The sequence below is a fragment of the Malaclemys terrapin genome, chromosome 4 (genome assembly GCF_027887155.1).
Source record: "Malaclemys terrapin pileata isolate rMalTer1 chromosome 4, rMalTer1.hap1, whole genome shotgun sequence".
Taxonomy (NCBI): domain Eukaryota; kingdom Metazoa; phylum Chordata; order Testudines; family Emydidae; genus Malaclemys; species Malaclemys terrapin.
The window spans coordinates 16,579,491-16,600,258 of NC_071508.1; the positions used below are offsets into that span (position 1 = coordinate 16,579,491).

The 20,768-nt window shown below is 49.1% G+C and overlaps 1 protein-coding gene across 1 annotated transcript in view; it reads right to left on the bottom strand.

Annotated features, from left to right (window-relative positions):
• Positions 1-17,869, bottom strand: part of SOX13 (SRY-box transcription factor 13) — an 86,168-nt gene extending 68,299 nt beyond the window's left edge. The window contains exons 1-2 of the mRNA XM_054028254.1: positions 17,714-17,869; positions 12,725-12,870 (exon numbers count right to left, since the gene is read on the bottom strand). The gene's annotated coding sequence lies outside the window, so the exon portion shown is untranslated. The remainder of the gene's footprint in view (positions 1-12,724; positions 12,871-17,713) is intronic.
• Positions 17,870-20,768: the final 2,899 nt, after the last annotated feature.

A 20,768-nucleotide genomic window follows, 5' to 3' on the forward strand; every position in this document is an offset into this window, starting at 1 on the left:
ACACACTGACCACTGGGTTATTACACTAATGCCATCAAGAAGATTTGGTTCCAAATTTAGACTTGATAGGGAACAAATTCAGGCCACTACATACTGAAGTGTTTCCATGGTTAGTTTGTAATTTCCAATTACAACAGATTTTTAAAAAAATGTAAATGTTCTCACAGTGTTAGGAACCCAGACATCAGCGCTGGACAAGTGCAGGAGAACCAGACAGTGGCCATATCCTTAAATTCATGCTAGCCCCCAAAGGCCCTCAGAAAGTGAAACTGAGTATGCTAGTTTCACTCTCCCGAGAATGCAAACCAAGGTAAAGCAGACCAACAGCATTAATGGGGAGAAATGAGGGCGAGTTTTGGAAATTCTGTCTGTTGGACCCTGATCCTGCAAGCTGCTCTGGATGGATCAGACACTGTGGCCACATGGATTGCAGTGGGGTTATGCGCATGTCCAGACCTTAGGACAGGTCTACACTAGAAGAGTTCTGCTGGTATAGTTACCCTAGCAAACCTTCCTAGTGTAGACTCAGCTTCTACTGACAAAAATGGGCTTTTGACGGTATAGCTCATACCAATTCTCCAAGCAAAATAACTTATGCCGGCAAAAGCAATTTTTGTTGGTATAACTGCGTCTACGCTAGGGCTTTTGCCAGTATTACAAAATGTCATTTTTATCACACTCTTAACCAACATTATTATACCTGCGGAAGTTCCTAGTGTAGACTTAATCTTAATAACCAGAGATGAAATTATTAACCCAGGTTAGAAGAAGATCTCCTGAGATCTTGAATATCTGATATATCCCCTATCAGGGGACTAGATCCTTCCATGACAAAGAGGTAGATTTGATGATCTAATAGGTCTTTCCCTGCTCCTTTATGGTTTTTATCTTGACAGCATTTTGCCCCTCTCTGGACAGCCCAAAGAAATGAGTTAAGTATTGTCAAAAATCTGCTTTGGCTGAAACAAAATATAAATGTTTTGGTCTGACCCCTTGGGTGAGGCCAAACTGTCTGATCGCCAGGTTAAAGATAACAATGTGCTTTAGCTCCAGGCAAAAGAATGGGTTTTTACCTGGTAATACAGGTTAGTCCCTTCTGAATTACATGGCCTGAACAGCAAAGAAAGCCCACGGGAGGGGTGAAATGAAAGAAATCCTTGCAGAATTTTGCCCCCAGTTGTTCTGTTGCATTCCAAGGCCAGCCCCTGCAGCAAGTCCATAAACCCCGTGGATCCCTCTAGATTCTAACAGACCAGAGGGAGACCTGAGCCATTCATGTGTCCCAAGCAGCAACGCTCCAACACATACATTCTCCGGTCATGGCTTAGCTGGGCTGTGCAGGCAGGACTCTCACCCACAGCTGGCTTGGGGATCCCCTTTCAAGAACAAATCCCAACATACTGGGATGGATGGGCTGGCTGTATTAACTTTGCACGAGGAACTCTGCAGGGTGGAAGGCAGGAGTGGCTGAAACACCACAATTTTGGATCTGTGAGTGGTATGATCTTCTTGGAAGAGATGGGGAGAGAGAACTGACCAGAAACGGTTACTCTAGAGAATGGGGCAATTCTGAACTCAGATCCAAGCCAACCTACTCTTTGGATAGTTGGAAACATCTGGTGAGCAGCTTGGGCCAGTCAAAGGATGTGATCACAGAGTCATCCACCCTGGTGTCAGCAGTCTAGAAGGCAGCTGAAGGAGCCCAGAGAAAAGCAGAGCCATAGAGACTAGACATAAATCTGTCTTTCCCCCTAAATTCACAAGAGCTCTGGTTTGGGCCTATTGATTCAAAAGCAAATCAAATGCTCCTGGGTCCTCTGCTCCCAGCACCAACACATCCCATAACAAACCCTTCCCCCCACCCGCACTGGACAGCACGGAACCTTTCATCCAGCAACGCAACATAAATCAGTGCATCTCCCCACATCTAACCCACTCACCCAGCCCCACGTGTCCTGGGACCCCTTCAAAAGCTCAGCCCTAACAGAGGGGCTTTTCTTGTCCTGTGTCTTTGTTTTCTATTTAGTCGCTTTGTTCTCCATTCTTTGTTCTCCCTTCTTTGGTCCTTTGTGCCAGCTCCCTCTTTGTTCCGACGTCTTTGTTCAGCCTCTGGGTACTCCTCTCTTTGATGCTTTGTCGCTTCCTTCATTTTGGTTCCTTTCTTTCACTTTTTTTTTTTTTTTTAAGCTTTTGGTTGTTTTCTGCCTCCGCCATTTGCCTGGGTTTTTATCTTTTCTCCTGCCTTGTCCACTTCTCGTGTCACATGGTCTTGGTCCTGATTGTCTTTAAATCCGCATTTGTCTTGTTTCAGTGCCTGGATTTCCCTGCTTTTGTGGTCTTTCTTAAGAATTTCTTTAGCAATGATTTTCCCTCACTGTGGAAGGTAGATGAGGATTGCCTGGCTTTAATTAATTAGTGTGCATACTCTTTAGATGCCAGGCATTAGAGAAGTGCAGAGTATTATTGCTAATTATTATTATTGTTATTATTATATTAAGGCGTAGGGAGGATTTAAATACTAGCTAACTGTAGCAAAGAGTGCTTGCTTAGCAAAATAATATCAGAAACAGCCAGATTCTCTCTCACCACCATGGTTGTAGAACAAGATCAAATTAACTTGCAAATGTATATACATGCAATATTATTGTCGCCGTGCTGGTCCCAGGATATTAGAGAGACAAGGTGGGTGAGGTAATGTCCTTTATTAAACCCATTCAGAATACTGACACAGTCACTGAAACCTGAACTAAAGCAACCATCTCCAACAAGCATATTTCCTTGTCCCAAACAAGGGGGTGGGGAGTGAGGGGAGGGATGGGTTCTTATTTATTTATTCCTCCTCTATGATGGATAGTGAAAACCACTTTCTTTCTGCTTGTTTTTTACATTAGACGTTCAGGTCTTACCTACCCAAAAGACACTATGGAGGTCTAGAGAACTAGTGACATTATAGGAGTGAAAGTTGAGCAACTGAGATGTGGGGAGACTTGTTAAAATTTATTGTTGGTTGTTTACTTTGTTAATACCCATCTAACTCCTTGACCAAATAACCTTTGAGATAAAGGATGTCTTTGTTAAAGATTTAACAGTGAAGGTATGAGAGCTTGTAAGGTGCACAGGACAGAAAGAACCCAACTTGCTTCTCAGTGGGGAATTTGCAGTGCTCACAGGTAGAAAAAAATATTTTGACTCTTCAAGTGATACTGTTTTATAGGCCTGGTTCTCCTCCCCCACGCCCTAGTTTCACACTGGTGTGATTCCAATCACTTCTGTGGAATGACTCTGGATTTACACTGGTTTAGCTCAGATCATAATCAGGCCCTTGCATGGACAGCACTGTGGCGTTACATGTTCGTGTCTCACTGTCATTTTTAGAGAGCCACTTTCCACTTTAAGAACAGCTGCTAGTTTGCTTTGATTTAAAGTCCCAAATATTTTCCCATGAAAGCATTTTGTCCTTAAGTATGGTCATGCTGTGATTACAAATGGGGCAGGAAGTGGCATGGTGCAACACCGCTTACTGCAGCATCTCTAGAAAGTCTTGGTTCTCTGTTCTCCAGTGCAATGTGAAATCAGGGATTCATCTTTAGTTCACAGTATGCAAAACTCACCTCCACTGAAACTCCATTTAGCTTACTGCAACAGCAGCTGTTAAACTAAGGAAACAGCCAAATTTAGCAACAGGATGTATCCTTCAGATAACACGATCAATATCAGAAATAAGGCCTTTCAAGTGAAAGCTAAACCCATCTGCTAAAGCTGGGTGTCTTAGGAGATCGGTGCTGATATGGGGCTTCTATAGTACTCTTCTGAACACCCTGACTTCTCTTTCCACAAGGCAACTTTTTTTCTGCATGACTTACAGTAGCTTGATGAAACCTCCTCAGTTTGTGGCAGCCTATTTTCACACAATGTAAGGCTCGTGGTTTTCAAAGTGTGGGATGATCATGAAAAGGGGCCAGGGGAGGGGGGGATGGACACAGAAAGTGACATAAGAAGGTCCCATGCGAGGTCTGAAAAAGGGAGTGGATGATTTGGAGTGGATGTAGGAACGTTATTTCATGTCCAGATGGCTGGACCCAGTCACAGATTCAGTCCTGGAGACTTGGCTACTTGTTTGTTGAATAAAAGAAGAGAAAACTTTACTACTGCAATCTAACACCCAGCAAAACAAGCTGGCTGTTGCCAAACAGTGGTAGAGTATCAGGGGGTAGCCGTGTTAGAGTGGGTCACAGCCAAGAAGCAGAAGTTGGGAGGCTTTATGGAATCCACGGAAGAACAATTTTGTGGGAAAGCAGGGAACTGAATCCACATGTCCTGAGTCCCAGTCCAGTGCCCTATGACGAATCGCAAGAGGCGGATGAAACAAACCCCTGGAGAAGGGGGAAGGAGGCGGCACTAGCAGCAAAGAGAGCGACGTTTGCACGATGAGTACATCTCGCCACCTGCCTAGCCTGAAATGCTGCAGAGCACGGGCCCGCGATGTCACTGGTGCAGGGCAGGGGTAACGGGACAGGAAGCAGAAGGTGAAGGGGCACGTTAAGGGACAAAGGCAGGGAGTTTTTCCAAGCCTGCCGGTAGCAAGGCTGACTCCAGCAGGACTTGGGAGGCGTCAACCTTCAGCGCCAACCAAGTGAAGATGTAAACATTTGAAAGCCATCATTCTGGTTTACCCAGGTGTGCTTTCCAGGCCACGAGCTGCGCTCAGCTGAATTTGCAGTTTGGGGAGCGGAGCCAAGAAGAGCAGCACCTTTCATTCCAAAGGAGGCTCCAAACTGACTGACAGAGAAAGCAGAAACTACTGAATTGCTTAAACCAATCACTGCCTGACAGCCACCTCTGGGAAAGGATGCAGCAGCTGGGTAGTAATGCACAAGAACACAGTGGTTTAGGTCAGGAAGTCAAAATTAATACCGTGTCCAACTGACATTGCAAGGTGAGGAGAAGGGAATTTCAGAAGGCAGAAAGTATCCCCTTCCTTGGTATCTGGGCAGGACACTGGGGTTAACACCCATAAACTTGCAAAAAAGTACCATGGACTCTTTAATGACCACAAATAGTCAGGGCCTCAGTTTTAAGTATCCTCCAGATGGTAAACTCAACGGCACCACAACCTCTAACACCCTACTGAGACACTGGGTTGGTATTAGCCGTAGCCTTGGTTCAGCACTGACTCAGATGAGTGCCTCCTACCCCTGAGGGCTTAGGGCATTACCCCGAGGCATTGGTTTGATAGTGGCTGAGGCATCCATTTGGAAATGACCCAGAACTCAGCGCCACCAGCATAGTTATGACAGTGGCTGGCTACCCCGGGCTGAAATCTCCCATACAGGCAAGACCTGGTCGCCCATTCCCCATCCCCGCCAGGGAACTCAAGACTGTGGGTAGCTGTGTTTCTACAGCCACCTCGCTAGCACTGTCCAGACAGGCGAAAGTAAAAGAACAGGCCACAAACTGAAAGATGCTAATCCCCGACCCGACAAAACTGGGCCCCCCACGGCATCGGAACAGAAACGGAACCAGCTACGCCGAGCCAAACGTTTTCCCCCCATCCCCGTCCTCAGAAGGGCTGAGTCTGTTTTTATAACCGAGCTGGCACCAGGAAGGGAAGAGCGACCCAAACCCCCCTCATCTTTATATCTGCAACCATGCAAGGAATATTGTTCAGCGCCGCACAAAAGCATCCCTGAAAATAGAAGCGCCGCGGCCAGGCCTGCCAGTGGCTGTGTGAGATAACGTCTACTTGCAAACACTGGTGCCTTTGTGCTGCTGTCACTGCCCCTATTGTTTGGGAGCCGATTGCCTCGGGGATATTGTTCCCTTCTTTTGTCTCAGCCTGGCTCCTTTTTGTTTGACTTTACTTGCCATTTCATTCCTCTCCTTTGTGCTGGGGTTCTCTCTTTTGTCTCTCTCTCTCCATTCTCTGTGTGATTTGTATTTAGCAATTGTTCTCGGCCCATTGGAAACACAATGTACTCAGGGCGCTTTTCTCTCCTCCATTCATTACCTATTCAGGTGGGCTTGGCTGCTGATAGGTACTAAGCAGAGAGGGCCTGGCCCCACCTCCCGCAGATATGAACCCTCCCAAACTTTGGGGGAACATGGCACCTGGATGTCAGCTATGGGGAGGAAGCTGACTACCCCCACCCCGCCATCAGCAGAATCCCAGATCCAGCAATCCTGTATGTACGGAGCTGGATTCAAATCTCCCCAGAGGTCAAGGTTACTGAATAAATAGAGAAGTTTTAAACACTTATCACGTGGCAGTGTCTATTGTCCAATCAATAGGGTGGCATATTGTGCTAGGTGCTGCACTGACACGGAGGGGTGGCCAGGCCAAATCTGAGTAGTGCTGTGACACCCTACGTCAGGGCACAACGCCCAGAGCAGGGAGCCGGGCCCAGCCCTGCGGGACAGGAGTGGCTGCTGCTGGGGGAGAGCAGGGCTGGCTCACTCTCCAACCCCCCTACACTAAGTGATGGGTTAATCCACCTGGAAGTAGTGACCCATCTAGACCCTTCCCACAGTCCTCTGGTAGGTCGGGACCAACTGTTTGGGAAGCACTGATCAACAGAATAGGACAAGCAGGAGACAAAACCAGCAGGAGTGTGCACTGTTCTTAGCCAGTCAGGGGGTCACTTAGCTGCACAGACAGTCTCAGATGGTCATTTTCCTCCACTGATGGCACAGCACCCCAGAGGGGGACAGCTAGCATTTCCCACATTTTACAGAGGGCAGAACTGAGCAGCGAGACCTGTCCACGCTTAAATAGCAGGCTCAATGGCAGGTCCGACTCCCAGCCCAGTGCTCTGTCCACTGGGCCATGCTGGATCCAGGACTTTGATTTGACCCTTTATAGAGATTGGATCTGAATGGTGCCACTGAGCCCTGATGCCAGCCAGGGCCGCCTGGACCCTTGGATACCAGGGATGCCTGCGATTTCATGCTTATCTCTGGATAAAATGGATTCTTGGTCTGAATCACCCCAGCTTTCTGTGTGCAAGCCAGGACCCAGTGGGGAAGGGATTTTAACAACAGCAAAAATCAGGGCCCTAGTTAAATTTCCTTGCAGCAGATTTTCATTTTGTTTGTTTGCCATCCATCCCTGTCTTCTTTCTGCATTTCCATAGGGCCTGAAACAATACCAGCTCCTCCTGGTGATTTGCACATTCAAATTCCTGCTGCTATGCGCTGGACCCAGGTGCCGCAGACAGGGCCAATGGGGCAACTGTGCCACTGCACTGGGAAGTGCTAGCATCCCCGTAGGCAGCTGCAACCCGTGTTTCAAGGGAATTCATGCCTGTGCGATGAAAAGAAGCAAAAATCACAGCATGGCATTTCCTGCAGCTCTGGCTCCTGGGGATGGTAGGGTGGCCACTGCCATATCCCCAGAATACTGGACGCTCTGGTACTTCCAGGAACTGTCTCTCTCCTCCCACCCCACCAGTGTGACCCCACACACCTGGTGCGTGCAAGGTCAGACCGGCAGGGGTGGCACGGCGCGCTCTTCAAAACGGCATCCCCCGGCCGCCCTCCCAGACAAAACCACATCTGTTTTTTTGTCTCAGTAGCGGACAGGGGACAAAACCACGGAAAAAGCAGGCTGTCCAGGTAATGGCCTGGCAGTGCAGGGTAAGGGGGCTGCGGTGCTGGGTCGGGGGACTCCAGGGGTTTTGCAGTCCGCAAGCATCTTTCCCCTATGATTTCTGCTCTAAAGCCCTCTGGCCCTTTTTGCTCCAGCTACCTGACATGGTGAAACTCCCTCGGCACGCACGGCACTGTAGCAGTGCCCCCTAACGCCCCATCCCCACTCTCCCTTGCGTACCAAGTTCCCTCTGCCCCTTCGTGGCTCTGTCACCAGCACCAGCTTTGCTTCCCCCTCCACAGAGGGCGACAGGCATGAGGGAGAAGAGTCTGTGTTATAACAGCCTCTGCCTCATCATCAAGAACATGAGGCATCAGCAAACCTCAAGGGACCACAGCTACAGTGAAAGCAAACAATGGCCAGCCCCAGAGACAACAACGCCCCATTGTCCTCCGGGGTGGGGAGGGACGGGATGACTTCATAGGACTTTTCCATCTCTAGTGTCTGGGAAACCATCACAATAAAAGACCAGCTAGAGACTGCTTCCTTCTCCTCTGAGGGACATCCTGCTACATCGGGGGTGCATGTGTGTCAGCCAGGGCATACAGGACAAATCAGGGCCTGGGAGGTTCTGTGAGGACAGCATGAACCCTTGAATATGACAGCAGCAGGGATACAGGGCGTTGCTGCAGGGGGCGGGCCCGGGAATGAACGAAGCAGACTGTGGGCTATTGTTTCATTGTTGTGGCTTAAAGGACAATGGAGCATTGTCGTCTCTGGGGATCCCATTGTTTGCTTTCGCTGCAGAGCCCAGCCGCGTGGTGGCCAGAGCTTTCCCAAGGGCCAGGCAGGCTCTGTGTGGGGGAGGTGGAAGAAGGAGGCAGGCATGTTTTCCAGAATGTGATCTGACTGTGTGTGCACGTGTCTGCGTGTGCATATGCGTGCCAGAGCACCAGAGTGCAGGGGCAAGCGTGCCAAGGCAGGTAATCCATGGCAGTCTGAATGAGCGAGATTTTTATGTCCCCTCCCCCCCATTGCAAAATCCTTCCTAGCAAGGGTGAGACACCCTAAAAGCTGTTCACAAATTAACCCCGAGCAAGGTAATGGCTTTACCACCGGGGGAGACTCCAGCCCATGAGTGTGGGGACCAAAGAGAAGGTGGAAACCCCTTTGAAATTGCCCCTGCTTGTTCCTTACCCATGGTGACTGGCAGGGGTCTGCTCCCCACCTCTCTCACCGCAGTGAGTTTGGCCAGGCACCAAAGCAAACACCCACAGACATGCAAATGGTGCCCTTTGCATTGAAGGCCTGTTAAAGGAGGGGACTGGATACCCCTGGGACAGATTTCAGTGGTAGCCGTGTTAGTCTGTATCAGCAAAAAAAACCAAGGAGTCCTTCGGGCACCTTAGAGACTAACAAATTTATTTGGGCATAAGCTATGACAGCTTATGCCCAAATAAATTTGTTAGTCTCTAAGGTGCCTCAAAGACTCCTCGTTTTTTTCCCCTGTGACAGAGACACTTTCAGTTCCCCCACAGCCGGTAGGAGATTAACCCCTTCCAGGAGCAGGGCTGGCAGTTTCCAAGGGACCTCCAGGAAGTGAAAGGGACTTGGGCACCTTTGTGAAACACCAAGGAACAGAGGGTCCAGCCTGCACTCTGCACTCCATTACACCTTTGATATCAGTATGGGGTGGAGACACCCATGTGATCGGGAGCAGAATCTGGTCCTCTGCATACAACCCAAACCTAGTCCCTAAAGAGCACGGAGCCCCCGGCCATGAGCTGTAAAGGAACAGACCTGTGAAAAAGACTCATTTCCTGCCCTGAATAGATTCCTGCCAGGCCTCTGCTCCCCAGGAAGCAGGGGAACAGCTTGGAAGGAAGTGCCCAGGCCCATCCACACCAGGAAGTAAGGAGTAACTCAGAGCAAGCGAACATCCAGGGGAACCCCGGCTGGCTCTGGCTCGCACTTGAGCTGAGTGGTATCCCAGCAGGAGGTCACTCCTAGCACTTGCCCATAGCATCTTCATGCTCCCAGCTGGGGAGAGAACAAATGGATGCAAAGATGGAGCCAGCAGAAACAGCAGGTGGAAAGGTGGGAAGAAAGAGGAGAGAGAGAGCAGCTATTCTCACGCTTACTGCGAGGCAGTGGAGCCTAGTGACTAAAGCAATGGGGCTGGGATCAGGACTCCCGGCTGGTGTGAGATTTTGTCAACTCACAGTAAAACGGGAAGCGTGGCTGACTAAGCACATTTGGGCAGCACACCAGGCCCCTGGGATGAACGGCGCAAGAGAGAACAAAGGCTGATTATTATTTGAAGGAAGAGAGTTTGAGAAGCACAGATTGCCCTAATACACCCCCCAGGGCCAGATCTTGATCTCCTACCACGTGGGGCATTTAGCACCTTAGCTTAAGCAGTGCCATTGAGAAGTAAAGCACTGTGCCATGGAACTAAGGGGATCAGAATCTGGCCCTGTGGGGTGCATCACGGTGATACCGGCTTCTCCGTCCCTCCTCCTCTAAATAATAATAGTCTTTTTGCCCTGCTGTAGCACCTGCTATACACAGGGCGAGACAGCCCCTGCTATGCCGAGTTTACACTCTACACAGATAAGACAAAGAAGGGCTGAATGGATCATTATCCCCATTTTACAGATGGGGAACTGAGGCCCAGAGAGAGAGAGTGACTTGCCCAAGCCGACACAGGCAGGCTGCGGCAGAGCCGTGAGCTGCAGCAAGATCTCCTGAGTCCCAGCCCAGTGCCTTCACCACAAGGCTATCCTTCCCCCCAATTTCCTGCGGCTGAGTCCTCTCAGTGGCACTACCAGCTGTCTCAGGGAAGTGCCCAGCATTGGACTGGCTGCACTGAAGGGTGCTGGACTAGGACTGTCTGACTGTGGTCTCCCAGCGTCCCTCAGGAAAACCAGCTGCCTCTCTCTTGGGGCTATCCCAGGGAGCCGGGGTCCGGGAAGGTCTGAAAACAGGGAGTTATGTCCTGCCTGCCAGGGAAGGAGTTTGCTGGTAGCACCAGGCTATCCTCAGCAGGTGTAAAGCAGCATAGCTCCATTGACGCTAGTGGAGCTCTGTCCCCTTACACCAGCGGAGGCCCGGCTTCTGTATTTTCCCCCACGCCTCTTCTAATCTGATACAAAAGCTGCTGAAGACCAACCCACCTAGAGCACCGCCCAAAAAAGGGCTCCTTGCCCTGCGATCTATAGCCCCAGGCTCACCCAGGAGGGGAAAGGAGGAACAGTCCTGGTAGCTTGCATCTGTTTGCATAGCACCCCCAGCTGAGGGCCTATTTGCATTGTTCTCTCCTATGTAAAAACCTGAGCCCTATGCAAAGGGGTGAAAATAAACACAAGAGCAATTTTCTGTCTCCACCCCGAAAGGCTCAGAAGTCCCTCCAAGGACTCAGATACTCCAGTGACGAGTGTAGGATAAAAACCTGAACAGAACAGAACCGATTGGGGCCGATGACAGAGTGAGGACTGCCTCTCGTCCTGTACAGCAGCCCCTGAGCATGATGACCCAGGATTGATCATCACCAGGGTCCCTCCCGGCCTAGGAATCAGTGAGAGAAAACTGCCCTCCCTGCAGGCACCCTTTTGCCATCAGCCTGGTCACAACGGCAGGGGAAGGGGAGACGCTCAGCCGTGGATGTGAGAAGCAGGATGAGGGGACAGAGCAGTGATCCTATAAACTTGAGGGGGAAGGGGGAATGCCAGGTCTCGTGAAACTCGATCAGCCTGGGATGGCCTCATTGCCTTGCAACCTACACCCTCAGCCACCCACACACTTCAGAGCCAGACTCCGGGCAATAATAGGCCCCCTCGGTTTGGAACATATGTGGCATTCCAGGTAACGCACACACAGACCCCCCAGGGGTACTCCATCCCTCACTGCAGCCAAGGGGCCCTTTTAGAGGAGCTGGGTAACAGCCATAAACAAAAGCCAACAGCTCCCCCGAATGCGCGCACTGCCAAAACAGCAGCTCTTCGGTGGCTCGCTGCCCACTAACGAGCTGAGATGTGGAACTGCACGTTTAGATTCTCAGTCCTGGACTCCTTCCCTGGACCTTGCCTAGGTACCTGGTAATCCACCTTCCCTCCCCACTGACTTCCTTGAGTGCAGACAGCGCCCTGCACCTTGCAGCACCAGCCCCTTCGCACTGGGAACACAATATAGACAAGAATACAGGGAGACCTCTCCCCTGCGCTTACCTTGGGTGGGGAGCAGATGCTGCTACCAACCCTGGATACAGGAAGGCATGTGTTTGGGAGTGCCTCGGTAGCCCCCCTTAGGGAGGAGGCACAGCCTGCAATCCCATCTATATAGTTACCCAGAGGATTCAGGGGGCCTGGGGTCTTCCCGGACGCCGAATTGCCGCCAAAGACCCAGCACTTCGGCAGCGGGTCCCGGGGCAGAAGGACCCCCTGCCGCGGGTTTTCAGGGCACTTTGGCGGCGGGTCCTGGAGCGGAAGGACCCCCCGCCGCCAAATCGCCGCCGAAGATCCGGAACGGAAAAAGCTCCGGGGGGCTGGGCCCCGCGAGAGTTTTCTGGGGCCCCCGGAGCGAGTGAAGGACCCCGCTCCAGGTGCCCTGAAAAACTCTCATGGGGGCCCCTGTGGGGCCCGGGAAAAATTGCCCCACTTGCCCCCCCCTCTGGGTGGCCCTGTAGTTACCTGAGGCGGGGCTAGCATCATTGCTCCACCCACCACACATCTGGGCCCGCCTATTGCTGGAGAGAAGGTGTCTGGGGTTGGCTCCACAGGCAGAGTGAAGCCCCCTAGCGACACAGACAGAAGGGCGCCGTGAAGGAAACAACAATAAAGGCCCTACACAATAAGCCCCTGGGGTCACCTGGTGATGGAGGGAAGTTGGACTTTCCAGGCCCTGCTGACTGAGCTGGCAGGGTGGAGGCTGTAACTGACGTGTTTATGAACCATGGGACCGATCCTGCCACCTTTGTTCCCAAAAATAAGCTTAGGGATGCGACTGTGCTTCTCCTTGGGGTTAGTGTAGTGTATAGGAACTGGGCAGTATCCCTCCATTAGATAATTTGGGATTCTCTAGTGGGCCTCTGTCTTCTATTGCGAAACCCACCAGAAGCTAACAGGGCAACAGTGTACTTACCTAGCTAGGCCTTGTAGCTTTGTCTAGAGTCAGTAAATACAGGTCTTGGGAACCAAATGGTGTCCGTATGGTTTCTTCACATTCTCAGTGTTGCAAAAAGTTTGGGGGGAATCAGGTCTGGCTGGCGGTGCTAACTGGATCCAACTCTGCAAGCAAACACAACAGCTCCGGTGGGTGTCCTTAAAATGTGACTGGTCACCATCTTCTGGGGCCAGATTTTCCAAAAAGCTCAGCCCTCATAGCGGGGTCTTTGAATTTGCCAATGTGCTGAATGAGCTCTTCTGAAAAACCTGGCCACTTGTTTCAGTGCGTTCCCAGGGGGCTGAACCTTTCTGAAAATTTCAGCCATAGTACTTCTGTTTGCCGTGCTGGTCTCGGTACTTAGCACGGGCGCTGCTGCAAAGAGCGAAGCCAATTTAGGAGTGACCGCTGGAGACAAATGCCCCGTTTATAGTGGTGTCCACTGTGTTATGCACGCTGTTCACATACAGCCATATGCATTAGAGCCTCTCTCCCTGGGAAAGCAGGTAGCAAGTATAAGCTCCTACCTTTATGGAAATGTCCCAGAAGATCTGTAACTTCTGTGTGGTCAGCCCATCGCATCTGGGCAGAACTTCTACTAATGTATTATTATTAAGCATTTATATGATAGTAGTGCCCATCAGATCAGGCAGTGTGGGGAAGGAGCTAGACCTGACACTCAGAGTCAGGACATCTGAATTCTAATCCTGCCACTGACTCACTGGGTCACCTTGGGCAAATCCCTTCCTCTCATTCCATGTCTCAGTTTTCCCCTCTGTAAAATGGGGCTAATGGCATGTCGAGATCTCTGAATGAAAAGCGCAATAGGAGTCAATCATCGTGTCAGCTGAACAAATTATTTGTAAGGGAAATTTCAGTTCACAGACAGGTAGCTTTATGCTTCAGAACTTCTGGTATTTTGGGTGCTACCTATTTGAATTACCCTGTCCTCTGAAAGTTGAGTATAGTCTGAGCCATTAGTTAATTGTTCGCTAGCCGGTATGTGATTGACACTAGTGCATGTGTGCAATACACCGATCTGCCTAGGGTACTAACGAGAGATGGCAGAGTGTGTCCTCCAGCAGCTGTTCTTTAATGGTCGTGACAAAGATGCTGCATGCACACAGAACTCTCTCTCTCCTGCTTAAGTACAGTACAGTTTCCTCTCTGATAAAGAGTTCCTGCCGCAGTCCCCCCCTTTCCCTCACACCCCAAACCCATGCATGCCTCACCACGTACCCAGTTCGAAGCCCAGCATGGGGCTCTGATACGATCTCACTTCCTAGACATGAATATTAGCTCTGCTGCTGATTTATGATAAAGGGATAAGCCTCCGAGACACTGTTTGGGGGGAGGTGTTTTGAGACACGCTGTGATGTGCCCCAATCAAGAACAAAGCCTTTGAAAGACGAGCGGATGCTGCTGCCTGCTGCGACCTTGACTTAAAAGGCCATCTTCACCAGGAGCCTGGTACCCGCCGATGATGCCTTATGAATCCCGCCCAGACATCTGCACCTGGGCAAGCAGGGGTAGCCTAGAGCTCTGCTCCGAGGTGCAGCAGCTGCAGGGGACAAGCCCCAAAATTTGGAAGGACAGGAGAGCACGGTAGCGATTCTGTAGACACCACCCGTGAGACATCTGAGCAGGACACAGCTCAGCTCTGTTCCAAAGCACCAACTTCGTACTATTAAATAGCCACTGATCTCAGTTAGCAAACACTACAGAGGAGCCAAAGTTCCCTTCTCACTGACACTGGTGCAGCTCGGGGGCCTGGCACAGGTATAACAGGAGGTCTGTGCAGCACAGAGGGGGCAGTGTGGACCGCCCTAGAAAGCTTTGATTTATTTACAGAGCAAATGTGTTACCCGCCGGCAGCAAAGCTGAAGTAACAGTAATACACTGCTCCTCACAGTACCTTTTAGCCAGCCTAGGATCTCGGAGTTCTTTATCAACCGTTACGAAAGCCCCTGGGCTGAGAGAAATATTTACAGTTTGGGGAACTGAAGAATAGACATTAAGGGCAGAATTTTCCAAAGCGTCTGGAAAACCTGGACCTGTCCCTATGGCAGCTGCTTGTTGCTAGGTACTTTTGAGACTCTGGCCCCATTGTACAGTGAGCGGTGGTGGAACCGGAACTAGAATCCAGGAGTCTGGCTTCGAGTCCTCTGTTCGCATCAGTGGGCAGCACCCCTCCATGAACACGATGGAGGACAGGTACAAAAGGCTAGATTGGCCTAAGACAGTACACTTCAGTCTCTTGTGCTAGCTTTGTTTCACCACATCTCTGTCCCGCAGCTTCCAGGTAGATGGGAGTCATTAATGTTGAGTGGAAAGGTCATCGCAGTGGGCACAGAAGTCCATTTTTGTTGCCACCCAGATGGCCTCCCTGCTGTAAGAATCAACTGGTGTTAGCACCCACAGTAGTGTGGGAGAGTGATCAGTGCAGGAGATGCTTAGGACTCCAGACTTGAAGCCCAAGCTGCGGGAGGGAATGAGGTTTCTTGGCTAGAGCAGGCGACTGAGGTCTCCCAAGTTTGAGTCCCAGCCTTGAAAGGGCCTAGGAGTCAGGCTCAGCCACTGACTTGCTACCACTCCGTGGGCCAAGTCCCGCAGTAGCTCCGAGGCTCATTTGGAAGCTAGGGTTAACGTCCACCTCCCCGCCGGGTCTTGTGAAGCTCAGTGAATTAACAGTTGATCCATGCGTCAAAGGGCTTATGTGAACGTGAAGCGTCAGAGCAGAGCATGGCGGTTCCTCTTGCTGGTGTGGCTGAGAGGAAGCAACATGCCCTTGACTTGTTTTCCCAAGAAATGCTGCAGCCAGGATAATGATGCTCTGGTGGGTAAGAATGTGAAAGTACATGACACAGGGAGGAGATTGCACTGTCCACTTTCCATCCTGGCCACCTTTCGGGACAGGCTGCCTATGCTAAGTAACTTTGCTGAATCTGGCCTTTTAGCATCCTGCAGTCAGAGCGCTTAGGCCAGGGGCTTGACAGAAGGAAAGGGGGAAACAGCGGCCAAGGCCATCATAAAGGCCCCAATAAACTTCCCCCAGGCATGATATCTACCATAATTTTGATGAAAAGTGACCTATTCTCCATTTTAACCCACCTCTCCAGGTCCCCCTGTCTATCCAGCCACAGAGTGGGGACACTAATGACTGCCACGGTCCGTTTCTTTGTGACAACGAGCCCATCTGAGGAGCAGAAATCAGGCCTCTGGGTTTGCAGCAAGGCAAAGCAGGATGAGTCAGGCCCTAGGACCCTATGCATGGGGCTTTCGGGAATCATCACCGCAACACGTTTTACGGTTGCTCACTGTGTCGTGGCTGCTGTGAGCAGGTACCTGGCTAGGACAGGCCAGACTGCTGCACAAAGCACTGGCCCCCACTCTTCAGGATCCTTTCTGACCTTCCGACACTGCCTGGTTCTAAACCAATGGATTCTTCTTCCCTAGGGGGCTGTAGGTATAAATGGTGGAGCTAATCCAAGATCAGCAGGCAGCCAGCCAGCCACACAAAGCCTCTGCCCTTGTACCTTGGGGTTGATCCCACTGCAAGCAGCAGCACAGGGCACCAGCACATGCACTCTTACCCAGAGAGCCCATTGGCATGATGCTCCAGCATTCATTTCCTGGCTTCAAATATGAGCATATGGACAACAAGCAATTACTCTAGGAAACAACCCTGAGTCTTTCCGCTGACGCTAATGAGATTTTTAGCATCCGAACAGCTCATGGGTTTGTTTTCAGTCACATACGAAAGCCTCTGTGCAAATCTAGGGATCATATCAAAGAGCCACAGCGAAACTCATTTTAAATAACCATCTAGGCAAAGAATGACCCACTGAGAGTCTGTGTGAAAATAAAGCTTATCCTTCACACAAATGACAACGCCCTCCCACCCCGCCAGCAGACAGATTTAATTCTGACTTATATCGGGCAGGAAAACATTCGTCCCAGTGGAGTCTCTTGGAAAAAAGCAGTGTTTAAAATGGAAGAACCATAAGTATAGTGCCACTAGACGAAAACACAGAGCTTTCCACAGAAACCACGTTCCTAAAAGGAACGAACTTCCCCTGAGTCAAGAGGTTAAATGCAGTAGAAATTGGGAACAAGAAGGTCTGTTAAATGAAGAGGCCGTCCGTGCACCGAAGCCCCTTGTAATCACAGAAGGGAGCAGAGATCTCGCAAACAAGATCCCGTTAAAGGAAGGGTCTGTGTTAGGGTAATCGAGTTTAGACCATGAACTGGAAGGGTTGGAATGCTTTTGATTTTATTACTTCAGTACACAGGACCGTAGCCATGGACAAAACAAGGGCACTCCTATTTAACCTGAACCCCGTGCCACCTTCATCTTTAATAAAAACACACTGCACGACTGTTTGCTAGGGAATGTGGCTCCTTGCTGGGAGCAGGCTGCAATTTGTTCTGTAAAGTTAATGCTGTAGTCTCAGATGTTAAACTCGGCGGGGCAGAGACCACCTCTCAATTAGCTTGTATCATGCCACCTACATTCATAACGCTGAACTGTTTGCTTCCAACAAATAAAGGGTGGAAACGCTATTTCTACAAAGGGACCAGGTTGAGGTTGGCTCTTGGATTTTTCTGTAGCATGTGAGCTCTGGTTGGGGCAAGAAAAGTTTCTCTGACAAATTCCATTACTAGCACTTTTCTACCTAGAGATTTGTGTGCTCTGTAGCACCGCAATTGCTCCCTGCAGCGGGGCATTCAACTGCAATAATCCGTCAACCCACGGCACTCAGAGTTAACTGCACATTTCAGGAACCTTAACACCACTCAGTGCATCCCCCTTGGAAGGCGTCTTTACCCACCTCTGCTCGGTGGAAAGGAATTTGCACGTTACGGAAAAACATGACTTGCAAAGCAAACAACAGGCTTCAAGAGAGCGGAAAGCCAAGCAACAGGAGCCTCCTAAACACAGAGCCCAATTGTAAGAGTTCACTCTACCTTATTCCTTTTGCCTGCCACTCGCTCAGTCAAAAACAGACCCTTCCGTTCTTCATCCCTCTCCCAGGCAGGGACACGTCAGTTCTCAGGGAACACAGGCATCGCAGGTGTGGGGGTAAGAAATAGGCAGGCCTGCTCGTTGGCTATTGTACTGGATGAGAGCAGCCCCCCACGCTACAGCCCGGCTTTATCTTTCTTCCAGGTTGTTTTGGAGCCAATAAAGCCCTATGAATGCTGGAGAACTCTATGTTCCAGCAGAGGCTTATGACACTTTGCAATTGTGGTGGAGGGTGTTGCTAGGGGCAGCAGCGCCCTCTGTAGTCCAAGACTGTGGCCACGTTTCAACCTGCAGGTTTTACCCTCGAGAGCTCAATCTCAATTTGAGATAGATATTCTCCAATTCATTTCTACAAGAGCTCAAAGCACTTTACAATTATACCTCACTCCACCCCTCGAGGAAGGTAAGTACTATTGACTTCTATTTTAGAGAGGGGGAAACTGAGGCACAACGTGGGGTCTTGACTTGCCCAATGTCATCAGCAAGTGAGCTAGCAGAGCCAAAAATAAAACTCAGAACCCAGACATCCAATCCAGTACTCTGTGACACAGACACGACCCTCTGTCTGTATACAGATCTTGGTTTAAAAAATTAGAAGAGGGGTTTTGGATTAACATACAATGAAATATCAGGGGGTAGCCGTGTTAGTCTGTATCTACAAAAACAACAAGGAGTCTGGTGGCACCTTAAAGACTAACAGATTTATTTGGGCATAAACTTTCGTGAGTAAAAACCTCACTTCTTCGGATGCTTTCACTCTATGCATCCGAAGAAGTGAGGTTTTTACTCACGAAAGCTTATGCCCAAATAAATCTGTTAGTCTTTAAGGTGCCACCAGACTCCTTGTTGTTTTTATACAATGAAATAAACAAGGTACAATTGTGAAGACTTGTACCATTCTCACAGATGTGGAGAAGTCCCTTATAAGGACAGGTATTTCACTAGTGCCTTAGAAGCCCCACTCACAGACCAGATCCCCTATGTGCAGACATGCTTACACTCCAATACAGGGTTTCTGCATTTTTCACAGCTTCCCTCTGAGGAAGCTTCTAATTAGCCCTGCAGCTCACTTACAATACAATCAGTCTGTTTTGGTAGAATGTTTATCATCAGCTATGACATGCCTTATGATTAGTCTAGACTTCCTTCCACTCATCATTGGACTACTGCAAATGAATTTAAGATACAGGATCAGTCTGATAGCATCAAGCAGTGGAGGAACGGCATGCAGCATTGAGAGCATCTTGAAATGCGTGATTTGGAGCAGGAAGCAGCACTGCTTGTAACAGAGAGCTGTTTCTCCTACCAGTCTACTTTTCTGCAACAGCGACTGGAAATAAATTTGTTGGTCTCTAAGGTGCCACAAGTACTCCTCATTCTTTTTGGAAAGGGATAGACCCCTTTATGAGCACCGAGACATTTTTTATTTCATTGACCTTATGTTCATTGGACTCATGGCATACATCTTTACACTCGCCCCCCTCTGGTAAATATCCTTTTCTGATCTCATTTCACACTGCCCTTTTATCCTTGTATGACATTTTTCTCACATATTTGGAGAGAAAAAGTATTGCTTCAGAAACACGGAGCTGAAATATTTTAGGCATAAGGATTAATCTCAAGGCCCTGATTTGCCTTTGCACCTGCATCTAGTTAATCAGGTGGAATTTGCAGGCACCATGAGGTACCATAAATACCCAGCAACTGTAGCCCCATAACTATTAATCGAGAGAATCCCGTAGTTATTTACTGCTCTGGAAAACTTCAACGAGCATCTTGAGGATCCATGTAAAGCAGACACAGGAGAACCCAGTTACTATTCTATGCCTTCCGTACCTAGTCCTTGGCAATGTTTAACTGCGTTCATCCACAGATGGTCTAAGATTTGTGTCTGCACAAGACATGTACCTTTCTGTTGCTGTTTGTGCAGAACACTTTGAAACTCATGAAAACTGATACAAAAATACCAATTCTTTTGTTAGCAGGTAGTATGCCTGATTTTGTTTCAGCTACCATGTTGTGGTAACATGTCCCATTCGATCATCATAGCTTTAAGCCTGATAAGAGGTGTTACAATTTCTCTGTAGAATAGCTCAGTGAAATGGGTGAAAGTACCTATGCTGAAACTGCATCAAAATTCTTTCAGATTCAAACAAGATAGACAAATAATAGTACACAATCCAGAAAAGCCTGAGTTGCTGTATTTCTGCATGTCTGGGATGAATAATAAGAGAGAGAGAGAGAGAGAGAGAGAGAGAGACAGAAGTAGCTGATAGCAACAAAAAATGCATGGCTTTTTTTTTTAAACTTGAAAGGGAGAACATTTTTCCCAATGATCCCTGCTGTAGACTGGGCCAAAATAGATTACAGGTATTTTAACTGTCCACTGTTGAACTGCATGTGTTATATTTCCATGAACAGGAGCATTTTTTTTCTTCTGAATTTCTCTGAATTCACTGGTTTGCAGGATAACAACTATATGTAAAACTATGTTTTGATAACTGAATGCTGACTAAATTACTCCAGTCTAAATGATTGTTACTGTAGCCCTCAAAACAAGCGCCAAGAAATCCTCCATCACAGAGGTATCAGACCTACACTTTTTTTTGTTTAAATTGGAAAAGCAGCAGAAGGGATCTAATAGTGGTATCTGAGCCAGGAAGCATACAGGAGTAAAAGAAAATGCATCCATCTCACAGATCCCCAAGCAAACCATCCAGCAGATCCCCATACAGGCAGCACATTACTCCCAAATTAAAAATTGAAGAAAATATTAAAAACCCAAACATCTCAGATATTTCCAAATTGTTTAGTGATCTGACCACAGGAACTCTCGAGTTTTAATCCTGGCTCTGACACTGACTCCCTCTCTGTGATCTTGGGTCAACTACTTAGCCTCTCTGCTTAAATTTCCTCACTTAAACAAGAGGATAATACTTAATTATACTGGCAAGTGTGAGGATTGAGCATTGTTTGTTAAATGCTTTGATGAAATTC